Source organism: Microtus oregoni, unplaced genomic scaffold (assembly GCF_018167655.1).
Source record: "Microtus oregoni isolate MIOR12 unplaced genomic scaffold, Mior012 000010F_ref0000083, whole genome shotgun sequence".
NCBI lineage: Eukaryota > Metazoa > Chordata > Mammalia > Rodentia > Cricetidae > Microtus > Microtus oregoni.
Window position 1 is genome coordinate 1,687,744 of NW_024543069.1, and position 13,770 is coordinate 1,701,513.

Genomic DNA, 13,770 nt, shown 5'->3' on the forward strand with positions numbered 1-13,770 from the left:
AACTGGAAACTGCCCACATCGGGTGTCATTCCTCATCACCCCGTCAAGCAAACATCGCGGAGGAGTGTGGGAAATGGCAGCTATTGGTGGAAAGATCTAGAAGTCAGACTGCTTATTCACTGAGTGACCAGTAACAAATAACTTCGGCCTGATGCAGCCTCTGTGCTTTACCCTTTAAAAGGCCGTAAAGATGTCTCCTTCCAGGGTCATTATATGATTGGGTCCACTGCCGTACCACCCCGAATGAATGCTCTCACACTCATCAGAGATGTCTAAATGGAATAATAGCCTGAAGTCAGCATGCATTAAATGGCCCAGCACTAAGGGACTTTGCAGCAGGTTACTCTGCTCTTCCCACACCGTGCCGTGGCCACCTCCCTGTTGGTGCCACCTTGGCTCTCTCCCTCCGTCGTTTTTTTGCCTTTCCCCACTTCTCCAACTCTGGCTTGGGAATATGTGTTGGATAGTTTTACATCCGCTTGTCACAGTTATTTTCACCTGAGAGGAGGGAGCCTTAGTTGAGGAAATGCCTCTGTAAGATGGGGCTGTAGGCAAGCCTGTAGTTCATTTTCTTAATCAGTGATTGCTGTGGGAGGGGCCAGTCCATTGGGGGCGGGGTCACCCTAGACTGGTGGTCCTGGGTTCTCTAAGAAAGCAGACTAAGTAAGCCACTATGCAACACCACTCCACAATCTCGCATCAGCTCCTGCCTCCAGGTTCCTGTCCTGACTTCCTTCTATGATGGACTACATAGAAGAAGTTGTGGGGGTGCAACCAAACAAACCCTTTCCTCTCCAATTTGATTTTGTCATTGTGGTAGTTTGAGAGAAAATGTCCCCTAAAGGGGGTGGCACTACTAGGAGGTGTGGCCTTGTTGGAGTAGGTGCTGTCTTATTGGAGGAAGTGTGTCACTGTGGGGGAGGGCTCTGAGGTCTCTTTTCTCAAGCTACACCCAGTGTAGCACACAGTCTCCTTCTGCTGCCTGTGAATCAAGACGTAGAACCCTCAGCTCCAGAACCACATCTGCCTGCACGCCACCCTTCTCCCCATCCCGATGATAACGGACTGAACCTCTGAAACTGTAGTAATATGAGCGGCGGGGCTGCGTCCCCGGCACCCAGCCGCCCCCATGGCTAGCTTTACCCAAAATAATTACACGGACACTGTATTCTTTTAAACACTGCTTGGCCCATTCTCTTCTAGGCTAATTCTCACATATTAATTTAGCCCATTTCTAATCATCTGTGTGTAGCACCCCAAGGTGCGCTTACCGGGAAGATTCTAGCCTATGTCCATCCTGGGTCGGAGCTTCATCCCGGGAGCGGGGCATGGCGTCTCTCTCAGGCGTCTGCTCCCGAGAGGAGAGCTGTCGAGACTGAGCTCACTTCCTGTTCCTCCCAGCGTTCTGTTCTGTTTACTCCTCCCACCTATCTTCTAACCAATAAAATGGGCCAAGGCAGTTCCTTTATTAGCCAATGACCTTCCTCCGTCATGAAACAGCAAGAGAGCCACCTCTGTTAAATGTTTTTCTTTATGAGAGTTGCCGTGGTCATGGTGTCTCTTCACAGCAACAAAAATCCCTAACTAAGACAATCACGGTGTTTCATCATAGCAATAGAAATCTTAACTAGAACAGAGGGGATTCCGCAGAGGTGGCAAGGTGAAGGTCATGCAGCCCAAAATGTGGCACCTTGAAGGTCACTTTCCGACCATCCATGTGACAGGTGTCAGTAAAAGAACCTCCCCAGGTATCCCGTGAAACTAGGTCTTCAGAGTGGAGGGAGAAGCAACGTTTAAGAGAAAGGAATTGTCGTTTCTTCCTCAGACCTTCCTTGGGTGTTGTGATAGTTTGTCTGTGTTCTGACAAATAAAGCCTGCCTGATGACCAGAGGATAGAGCTAGCCACTAGTTAACCATAGAGGTCTGGAGGTCTATACAGACAAGAGACAGGAAGTGATATGGCTGGGCAGAGAGAGGAAGTGATGAGGTAGGGCGTAGACAGGAGTTTGGCCCTTTTAGGTCTGAGGAGTTGGAGAGGTAGGAGGTGACTCTGGCTGCTTCCTTAGCTCTCTGATCTTCACCTCAAAGACTCACTGTCTCCTAAAACTCGACTAACCCTGTCAGTCTGATGCTGTGGGGTGCTTGCTGTGCCTTTGGGCTGTGTGAGGGAAAGACACGCTTTTCGCCCCTACAAAGCTTTCATACTGAGGAATGGGTGCCTGATAAGTTTTCCCTTCTCCTAGGAGTATTTGCATTTTAATTGAGAATTCAAACAAAATGATTCCAGCAGCGCGATTTTAGGTTTCAGTCAGCTAATAAGGGAGGCATGTGGATTTTGTTTGTTTTGTTTGTTTGCAAACAAGGAATCCTTCAGTGGGACTTAAAAAGCATGCAAATAAACGATTTTTTTTTAAAAAAATAGTTGGCTAAGTGTGTTAGTTGATTGTCTGTTTGCTGTAACAAGTGTGTGTGTGTGTGCATGTGTGCATGTGTGCATGTATGTCTCTGTGTGTGTAACAGACATAAGCAATGGAAAGAAGAAAGGTTCATTTTGGCTTAGTTCCAGGGCACGTCCCATCACGGTAGAGAGTACAAAGGTAGCTGGTCACATTGCATGTGCAGTGAAGTCCTTTTGGTCAGTCCAGGGCCCAGCCCTTCTTCCTACTACAGTGAATCTAATCAAGAAAATCCTCCACAGACCTGTTCGGAGGCTAACCTGATCTAGATAATCCCTCGTGGGCACCACCAGCAGCTCCTGTCCTTCCTAGGTGATCCTGGATGCTGTCTGGTGTATAAACCATCACCCTCGGCCTCATCGAACAATGAATTTCTAGGAAACAGGACAGTGGGACATGATGGATCACACTGAGGTAGTGGGCCAGCATGACCCAGTATCAGAATGCCCAAAGGACCAATGAGAGATTCTAAAATTAACTGTTGGGAAGAGAGAGAGGGGAATATTAGGAGAAATCTGCCCTTTAAATTGTATAAAGCATTTATTTCACTAATCACAAGATATGGACCACAGTTGGAGTCTAACTGAAATGAATACATTGTAAAACTGTAACATATGAGAGAATTGAAACATTAAGTGTTCATTTCACTTGATTCATGATTATATCAAGGACAACTGTTAATTTATCTAAGTGTGACAATGTAACAGTTGTCTGAAAAATAATCCCGTATTCACCAATTAATTTTTGTTTTTCAAGCTTTCGTACATTTTTAAATTGTTTGCTGCCCGTATTTTAAATGCGTGATCTGAAACAGCTACTAATCATATCGTTTGTGCTAGCTCATTTTGTGCGTCCTCTTGGCTAGGCTGTGGTCCCCTGCAGTTTGGTCAAACAGCAAACAAGTTAATGCCGGGAAGCAGCATTTCAAACGGGGAGGGCGAAGGGAGCACAGGGCCTATCATAGACCGAGCTGTCCTCCTCCAGGCAGTTGAAAGCCACTAATATCAGAGACAGGTGATGGAGAAGCACTTGTGGTTTAAGACGGCAGCAGACATGTTCAAGCTGAGTTTCAGATCTGCCCGAGTCAAACTTAGGACTGTAACATCCACCCAGTGCCCAGAGTCACACTCACCAATCCAGAGGACAAGAGTCACAGGCCCTGCGTCAGCCAGCTCTTGATCACTGTGACAAAATACTTGAGGTATCAATAGGCTTAAAAAGAGGGAAGGTTTATCTTGGGCTACAAGTTTCAGACTTCAGCCCATGGTTTGCAGGCCCAGTAGCTTTGTACGTTCCTGGCAACGAAGAACACTCATGGCAGGGAGAATTCTGTGAACTGAGATGTTCCCCCTGTGACAGAAAATAAGAGAGATGGGTAGGAGAAAAACCCTTCTCCAATGATCCAGTTTTCTTCCCTGAGGCCCCACCTCTAAAAGTTCACCATCTCCCCCAAATGCCACCATTAGCTCAAAGGCCTCTAGGAGATATTCTCAACCCTAGTTGATGTGGGAGTCCCGTCTATGTGCTGAGATTACCATTAATGAATAAAGATCCACTTTGAGTCCATGGGAGGGAAGAACAGAACTAGGCAGGGAAAGCTAGGCTGTATGCTGGGAGAAAGAAGGGTGGAGTCAGAGAGAAGCCATGGAACCACCAGAGATAGAGCCTGGGAATTTTACTTGGTAAGCCATAGCCACGTGGCAATACACAGATTAATAGAAATGGGTTAAACCAAGATGTAAGAATTAGCCAATAAGAAGTTATAGCTAATGGGCCAAGCAGTGATTTAATTAATACAGTTTCTGTGTGTGGTTATTTGAGGCCTAAGCTAGCCGGGTGGTCAGGAAGAACAAGCGGCCCCTCTTGCTACACCTAACGACTGCACAGACCTCTCCTAAGATTTTCTCATCATCTCTCAACTCGTCCTCCATAAACCAAGCCCAACTTCTCCCACTACCTCCCCTTTCATTTTTCCATAAAGTATTCCAGAAATACTGAAGGGGATAATAACAGCATGTTAATCACTAAGAGCATTGATAATACCCTGTGAATTTATTATGTAGCTTAAAAAAATGAACTTCACAGAGTTCACAATAAATGAGGCAAAACACAAAGGCAGAGGACCGTGGGGCCATAGGAGGGGAGGGGACGGCCACCGTGGGCGAGTCTGACTGAAGCCTCTTGCCAGTGGAGAAAGGAGAATTCCAACACAGCTAACATTGCCTGAAGTTCTCTCTCCCTTCCCAGCAGGGCCCCTGCTGGCTTTCTAGGACTGTCGCTGACAACCTGTGCTGCAATAACAAGACATTCCCCAGCTCTCTTGTGCAACCCCAGTGGTCCCTGGTTTTATCTTATCTTACTGTGGTCCCATGGAAGGCAACTCCAGAACCATACGATGACCTCACTTGTCAAGAAGAGGGAGGGGGAATCGTGTCTTAGGTACTCTAGGTTGGAACTTGAGAGCCACTAAGTGGCATACACCTTGACACATTGCAGGGCAGTTTTTCTCTGAGCAGCCCACTCTCACTCCCTCGGGGGTGCCCTGTTCTCTCTGTCTGCTCCAGTTTGCTCTCTATTGCTGTGATAAAACACCATGAACAAAGCAACTTGAGGAGCGAAGGTTTTATTTGGCGTATACGTCAGGATCGCAGTTCATCACTTAGGGAAGCCAAGGAAGGAGCTCAAGGAAGGCAAGAAACTGGAGGCAGAAACTGAAGCAAAGACCGTGGAAGGATCTGCTTACTGGCTTGCCCCCCCCCATGGCTTGCCCACCGTACTTTCCTGTACCACCAGGACCACCTCCTCATAGGTGGCACTGCCCACCGTGGGCTGGGCCCTCCTATGTCAATCATTAATCAAGACAATGCCCCCATCAGATTTCCCTATAGGGGCATCTTCTTCCTTGAGGTTCCCCTCCCAAATGGTTCTAGCTTGGGTCACACTGGCAGAAAATTACCAGACACAGTCCTCACCTCTCTGTCCATTTTCATAGGCTCCACCTCGGCTTTGTAGTATCTCACCGTGAAATCCCCCCGCATGGTGTGGCCAAGGATCCAGTTTTACCTGAGTGGAGGTCTTGGAGAAAGAACTTCTCGGGCTTCCATGGGCAACACTGTGGAGCTGAGCTTCCAACCCCACGTATGCTTTTAGTAAACTCGTCTCCATTCCCTCCTGTGGCGACAGTGTGTGACGTTGTCATGCATTTGATTTTCTTAAAAAAAAAAGTTTGTGTTTTAATTTTTGTCTTATCGCTGTTCTGTCTCTTTTCTTTTAAAAGAAAACAAATGGACATCTCTAGCGGTTTTTTATTATTTGATTTAAAAAATATTTACACCACATACACGCTACCCATAAATAAGATTCAGCATCATTACCGAGCCATTTTATAGTTTGGCAAATGTTTTTGTATCCCGAGCACCTTCTGTGGCTCGCTTCGGAGGCTCAACAATGTGTTTAGAGCTCTCTGTTTTGATACACGGGATTCTCACTCATTCATGCTCTTCCAGCTTAAATCGGGTCCCATTGTGTGACTGGGCCAGGACCATTGTGTGACTGCTCCAGGAACTATTGATCCGTTTCTCCTGCCTCTGAAGTTAGATTATTTTCAAATTTACAGACAAGGGGAATGGACACCTTGGAGTTTCCTGCACTGCTGAGATCCTTTCTCAGAAGCTTTTTTTTTTCCAGTCTACATTTCCCCCTGTATACTCTGTCCCTCTGAGCTAAGCGGTGAAATCTTGCATCTGGCTCACACTCTGCCGCTCTGGGCGCAGCGAAGGATAGCACAGAGTGGTTATTTAACAGCCCAGGAAGGCGTCACTCGGTGGCTGGCACTCTCCTCGCAGGGTATCGCTGTAAGAATGAGTTGGGGGAGCTTAGTTATCTGAATAATTGCCCTGTCTAGACTCAACTGCCACCGCCACCTCCCCGACGGTCTTGGCAGGGTCCAAAAGAGGTCAGTGCTAACGGAGCTCAGTTAAATATAGACATCTAGGAATAAAAGGCCTAATTAAGAACCAGGAAGCTGCTCTTGGGAAATTAACAAAGTTTGCCAAGGCATCCTTAGGTGTGCCAAAGCCCAATTTGGCATAGAAATGCTGATGAGAGCCCCAAGCTGGGAGGTAGGAAGAATAGGCTCAAGTCCCCCAGTTCACGAGGGCTGGCTGGCTGGCAGCGCGCCATGTCCCCCAGGCCACACTTTCTCTGATAGGCAAGGAAGAAAGCGCAGCCCAGAAGTTGGAGGTTCCCTCCTCTGGTATCAGACCTCCCAGCTCTGTCTTCCCCAATTACGAAGTTAGCAGAAGAAAAACATATCTGAGCCTGAACGAAACCTCTCTCATCTAAGATACATTCAGACTCTGGGAGGACTTCCGGTGAATTCTCGCGGTGTTTCATTAGTGCAAGTGGAATGAGTTCTTCGTGCTTATCTGGGTATGTGGCCATGTTTCTAGGAGATTCTCAGGGGTTAAAAATAAGCTTGAGTCGGGGATATTTATTCTCCATAAGCAAGATTCATCATATGAAGTTGCCATTTGTAGCAGGTCGCCGTGGCTGCAGGGCAGAGTCCGCAGCTGTTCTGAGCCGTGGCCCCGGTGAAGGTGTTCGAGGTGACCTCTCCTGTAGAATGGGGTTGTCCGCCTCCTAGGGTGCCTGGGCAGATCAATGGGAATAATGTACTGGAAAGCACTTTGAAAAATGCGAAGTGCAATTCAAATGGATTATTGACAGGCTTTGTTAAGTGTCCGTTTGATTGCTGAATGTCCTTGAATGCAATGAAGCATCATTTCTTATAAGCTGTTTTATAACTCAGACGTTTCTACTAATTCTGAATGACCTTCCCGCCAATCAGTTCAGCTCTTGTGGTTTTGCTCTAAAGCCCGGGGAGCCACCGCATGGAACCTTACGAAGTAGAGGAAAGGCTTTTTTGAGTCACCTGGTGTGACTCCGCCTGTCCTAACTCATGCCTGCATCCCCACAGACAATGCCTGAGTCCCTGGCTGCAAAGCTCTTATCAGAGAAACTTCTGGGGTGTAGAGTTGCCCTAAATTGATGAGCTCCTCTCCCTAGCCTGCCTCAACATTAGAGAGTCCAATGTATTTCCACCTGCCAGCTCCAGGCTACTGTCTATACCAGTTCAACCTGACAACCTCAGGTTGATTCTGAACAGAACATTGGCTTTATAGGCAGTAAGCTAAGAGTGGTTCCACAATTTAAAACAGTTTTACATTTTTAAGATGTGAAAACTTCAGGAGGTGACGTTACATGAGATTCAAATTTCTGTGTCTATAAATAAAGTTTTATTGAGACTCAGCTACAGCCTTTTGTCTCCACTGGCAACTGTAGCACTACCCTGGCAGAGTCTCATAGTAACAGAACCTCTACAGCCTGCACACCTAAAGTCTTTACTAACTCTCTCCTTACAGGAAAATGTTGCCAACCCCTACCTCAGAGTTACATAAGTAATCCTAAGCCCTCTCTAACGTCTGAGCAATATCACTATGTCATCAGCTCTCCCTAGGGAACCTTTGGAAGGCCTTCTTACAGTATAGTAGCTGTATTGGGTTCTAGAAACATCTAAAATATCGTTAATAATATTAAGTGGTCCCAAACTTCAAGGATCCATCGACCAGTAACAGCAGTTAAGATGTAAGCAGTAATTAAGACCACAGACCCAGTATCACTATCCCTGGGGTTGGAATAGAAGCTGGAAAGAAGTCCAAAGCAGCAACACCATGTTCACTGGGTTTCTTTCCTGACCTGCCTTGGCCTTGGCCTCAGTTTGCTCTGCTTGAGAAGGGAGAATGGGACTAAGACTCACACTAAAAACCACTGTTGAATTGAAGGAGAGTCTGCCTGGGCAAGAGTTCTCACACAGCATCGACCGGGACAGAGCTTTCGATGAACGTCATTATCCATGTGCCGAGAAGTATAGCTAACGTTTCCAAGGCCGGGGTGGGAGTTTGTGGGCGTGAGCACAGACACCCAGAGGCAAGCAGGACTTGGGTTTCTCAAGAGGAGTCTAGGAAGAGCATCATGGGTGTTGTAGGACAGGCAGGGCTTTTCCCAACAGGTGAGAAGGTGTTTTAAAGGAACATCTTTTATTTATTTGTTTGTTTATGGTTTTTTTAAAGACATGGTTTCTCTGTGTAACAGCCCTGGCTGTCCTGCGACTCCCTTTGTAGACCAGGCTAGCCAGGAAGTGAGCTAGGCATCGTGGTACACGCCTTTGATCCCAGCACTTAGGAGGCAGAGACATGTGGATCTCTATGAGTTCTGGGACAACCTGGTCTACAGAGTGGGTTCTAGGACAGCCAAGGCTACACAGAGAAACCCTGTCTTAAAACACACACATGCACACACACACATACACACACACAAAGCCAAGAAATTCATCTGATGAATGATCTGGATAAGCATTTTTAAGTAGCTTTGATAAAGAAAAGAACTGTACAGACTAGACTAGAATAAAACAGAATGGACCAGATCCAAGTCACTTAAACCCAATAAATGATTTTTCTGGAATGTTGTTTCAGTAGCCCATGTGTGTTTGTGTGCAGCCTGGGCTGAGATGCAAAATGCAGTTCTTACTGTAGGCAAGGCTCACCTTTGAAAGGCAGCAGTGTCCTGAAGAGGCTCCTCCCAGTGTGGGATGGGTCTCTGCTGTGTAGGAGGAGCAAAGAGTGCTCAAGCAGCCTCCGAAGTCCCAGCTCCCAGAAGAACGCAGGGTGCTGTTTTGTTTCCCAATGGTGTTGGGTCCTGGCTGCTTTCCCTGAGAACACAGTCTCTAAGCTTGTGAAAGAAGGCCTCCAGGAAATTGCAGTTCCCAGCATGCTCATCTCGTGACTTTTTCCCACCATGGTTGAGTCTTAAATTCGGTTCTGAAAATAAGACAGACAAAAAAACTGGGTGAGGAATTCTGCCTCCTCTTGCTAATCCATCAAATTATGCTAATGACTCCAAATCTCTAGCTATTCTCTTAAGACTGACTGAAAGCTAAGGAACTAGGTTGTCTCCTTGTATTTGGCTTTTGCCTGTCATATGATCGTCTCAGATTGAGCTTCCTGCCACCTAACTCTTGTTTACTCAAACTCCCAAGCTCCCTTGTTTCCTCCTACACTGTGTGCGCCTAGGGTCCTGTGGTTAACCTTTCTCCAGGATCTTCAGTTTGCTCAGTTAAATGGCTTCCTGTTCCTATGACCCTGGAAATACCGTGGTGGGTCCTGCTGACCTCAGCACGGGTCTTTCCCCTCCTCTGCCCTCTGTCTGCAGCCCATGGATGTAAGTCAACAACAGCAGCTTGGGACACAGGTGTCCTGAAGCTGAAAGGCCAGCCTCTGGCTTCATCTAACTGTGCGTGTGAGAAAGATGTTTAAACAGATGTCCCGACACACAGTGGTCTTGTCATAAATACTAGAATAAAAAACAACAATACATAAAAAAATATTCAGGCTAGAGAAGGAAGAGAGAGCAAGAAACCATTAGAAATGCCCGTCCTGCTGGAGAGTGCCCACGTGGCATTTCCCATTAAGAACAGTTCCTCCCTCCCACAGACCCTCAGCCACAGCAGTAGAGAGATCTCATGAAGTCCAGATGCGCAGTCCAGTTGACCTCTGGGGACCCTATGCCTAAGAACATGAAAGGAAGAAAAAGAAGAGAATGGGACCCACCCATGATGGCTCGTCCGGCAGCCTGCCATGTTGTCCAGGGAGCTCGCCAGCTATCCCTTCCATGACCAATGCCTCCCCCAGGCGGATCGCCAGCTTCCCTGCCTGTGATTCTAAGAGCAAATTCTATATTCTCCGAGCTCAACTGCCTCTCCATTTCTAAAAATAAGCAAATGCGCTCACCAGCATTTCTGTTTCATCTCATCTTCCATTCTTTGAGATCCTTTCAATTTCCACCACTAATGACTGCAGAATCTCATTTGCAAGTTGCCCGGGCACATAATCCATTCACTGCTGCACCCTGTACCCAACTGGGAGCTCACCCATGATGCCCCTTAAAGACTCCTTGGTCCTATTGTCACTTACCACTGCCCTCTATTCCTCCAAATGCTGTTCTCCTGTGATTCTCGGGGAAAACAGACAAAGGAAGTTATCCCGGGGCTCTGGCTTCGCCGTCTGAAGAAGCTGCCCGTTCACCATCCACTCAAGCACAGGTCGGCCTCTCCCTCCCTAATCTTGCCTAGGACCTTCTGTTCTCCTATCTTTTTCTTTTTTGTACATGTCTCAGCTTATTTTAGACTTTCATCTTCCAGACACTTTTCCTATGATGATCACTCTCGGTCCCGTGCTTTTTCTCAGTTTTCTGCCGTGTCTTTGTAAACCCTGAGCTCATTAAGTCCATCATAGCTTCCTTAAAAGCCTCGCAAATTTCTTCCCCATCTCTCATTGTGGTCCTTAAAGAGCTCTGTGATGACAGGAGACTCTTCCTCGATGATGGCGCCTCCCAGGAGCAAACAATGGCCCTGCGTTATCTGCAGCCTTCCTGATAGTTTGCCTTCCTTGTGGTTTAAGTCATTTGAGACAAATATGAAGCCTGACGCTGTGATTTCCTGTTTCTTCTTGAGCTGGGGGAGAGCGGTGCACAATCAAGGCATTTAGTTGTGAACTGACCACAACCAGGAAAGCCATGCGGCTGATCTAGGGTCTTTCTGTTTTGCCTTTCTGGAAGAGCCTTCTGCGAATAGTAAATTATTACTGTTAAATCTCCATTAACTCTTACTGAGAGCTGGCTTCTTTGCCAGACAATCCCTTAGGCTAACATATAACATTTCACTTAGTCCCCCAACACCTCTTTCTGGTAGGGTCTATTATTAATTATAATATTAATTTTCATTTTGTAGATGAGGACATTAAAATGTTTAGGACTGATACAATGTGTCCATGCTGATAGACAAGTAGTTGCTGGGACACAGGGCAATGGGACCCTTTGCTCTTGGTCTTGACCCACTGCATCCTGTGGAGGTGTCCCTGATCCTGTCATCATTCCATGCTCTTTAAAGCCTATCCACTACCACATATTCATTGACATGAAATATTGTTTCTGCTGGTTTCCATGAGTGAGGACTCAGAAATGCTGTCTTGGATTTTGAATTGTCTGTAAATTCCTTGAATGAGTCCATATTTCTGCCCTAACCTCTGTGCTCTGGATCTACCTGTAGGATGGTCCATATCACCACCCTGCACTTGGGTCATTTGCATGTCTGTGAGCTCCTGCATATCAGGCCATAAGAACACCTGGGTGGCTGTTGAATAAAGAAGGGAGGGACAAATGGATCCCACATATTTATTCTCGTCTGCTTTGAAATGTCGAAGAAAGACGCTCTGCCGTAGAAGCAACAGCACCTCTTATTATAGTACTTGAGATTGAATCCAGGGCCTTGCTCATGTCAGATAAACTCTCCATCAACCAAGATACAGTCCCAGCCTGGAGTACCAGTTTAACAAGAATTGTTTCAAGATGGTGTTGCCTTTGCCAGGTGGGTTACCTGGTGGAATGCCGTAAAACTCCCTCCATGCCTAAAGTTCCACATCCGGAGATTTTTTTTCCTGCCTCTTGTCTTACCAGCTACCAATACCTCAGCACGACTCTCCCAAAGATAAACAGTTTCACAGAACCTAGAACGTGGTGCACAAAGGCCATGAAAATTGAGCTGAAAATACTCTAGACTCCCCAGGGGGACTCAGAGCTGTCACGTCCTGGTGACTGAGGCATGACTTTCACTGAGACAAGCCTTGCATAATAACAGAAAGGACCCAGAACCACCGAGCTATGTGCCCCTCAAAACATTTTAAAATAAGATATAGGTTGATCGTTGTAAACCAGACCCTCTTCTTTACAATCAGAAGTCATTATCGAAGCAATTCTTCAGGAAGTAACCAGAAAGGCCTTGGTAAAAATGTAAGGAACTCAACCAAATGAGATCAGTTTAATATGTGTAGTGTGTGTATATAAGGGGGTGAACCAAACTGAATTGTACTTATCAACAGAGCGCTGAGTCAAGAGAAGAGCCAGCTATACCCCAAAGGGACCGCTTCTGAGAGCAAGCGCCAGTCTCTGCCTTTAGCTTGGACCCCTGCCCATCACTCTCCTAAGTGTGTTTCTCACTTCCCAGCTAGTCACGTGGGGGGCACCACCATTGTCTCAGTGTGTGTTTTAGCCGTTATTTAGGCATTTCTTTAAAGGACCACATCGCAGGCCGCCCAAGCCTTCCTTGGTCGGAAGACTCTCTAGGGATCTCGGGGCTGCAATTTCAGCTCCCTCCATCTCAGTCTCTGGCAGACAAAGAGGAAGTGATGGTTACATTAGTGAATTACTCCGCAGCAATCTTAGCTCCTTTTAGCAATGCCATCCTTCCTTTTGTCCTCACTGGGATATTCTGGAGACAGATGAGGTAAAGTGCTTTAAGTAGGCAGAAGAATGTTGGAGACAGGGGGCTGGTGCCCAGTGCGTTGACCTCACTCTCTCCTCACCCAGGTCTGGGTATTAACTGTGCTCACCTACGTGTAGACACAAGGAGTGACTTCACAACGTGATGCTGCAGCAGCGAGCCACACACACACTGCCTGTCAGCCGCTGACCCACCCTCTACCAGCTCCATCGGAACCCTCCAAGCCAAGGAAGACAGCAATGGACAGCAATTCCGAGCTAAACCCAACAACTGCATTTTTAAAAATAATAAACAGTAAATAAAGAGCAGCACAAAGTCACTTAATCCTAACCTGGAAGCAAGAAGCTGCAAAATGCATTCACAGTAAGTATGCTGTAGAAGCAAAATCCCTATTCACGAGGAAAAGAACTGTATTTGTGTGCGGGTTAAGATCTCAGCAAGGAGTGCCCTTCTCCCTGAGCTGTGTGTCTCTGAAGAGTTTGGAACCATGGAATACAAAAGGAAAAAAGGGCTGGTTCCTCAACAACCTCCTAGAGATCGGCTTAATTAACTGATCAATTTGGAGTTGGGGCAGGTTAGAAAAATCCATTCGCATTTCTCTGAGGAAATTGACAAGCGAGCTTGGTGTAAATGGGTGGGGTGGGGAGAAGAGGGGGGATAGAGGGAGGGTGGAGCACAAGAAACTTCCCTTTCCAGGTCCTTGGTTGGTGTTAAGAACAGCCTCCTCTCCGGTTTCCCAGCTTGGCACGTTTTAACCATCTCTCTGTGTTGAAATCCTTCCTTTAAAATACTGCAAGTGATTTTTGTCTTCTGTTCATTTGTGTTATGAATTCAGAGACTGACACTGAGCAGCCCAGGCTGCTGGGGAACTGGGGAAATAACGTTTCTCGATTTCTGCTTTTCATTCTACAAATATTAGGG

At 46.7% G+C, this 13,770-nt stretch overlaps 1 long non-coding RNA gene across 2 annotated transcripts; it reads right to left on the minus strand.

The window, feature by feature from the left end:
* Positions 1-2,699: 2,699 nt before the first annotated feature.
* On the minus strand, positions 2,700-10,760 carry LOC121452901. Of its 2 annotated transcripts, none has more exons than XR_005974932.1 (4): positions 10,487-10,760; positions 9,061-9,334; positions 5,429-5,667; positions 2,700-3,806 (listed from the first exon to the last, which is right to left on the minus strand). It is a non-coding gene; the product is annotated as an uncharacterized LOC121452901 (long non-coding RNA). The 2 variants fall into 2 exon arrangements; XR_005974931.1 differs by lacking the exon at positions 10,487-10,760 and adding an exon at positions 10,124-10,222.
* Positions 10,761-13,770: the final 3,010 nt, after the last annotated feature.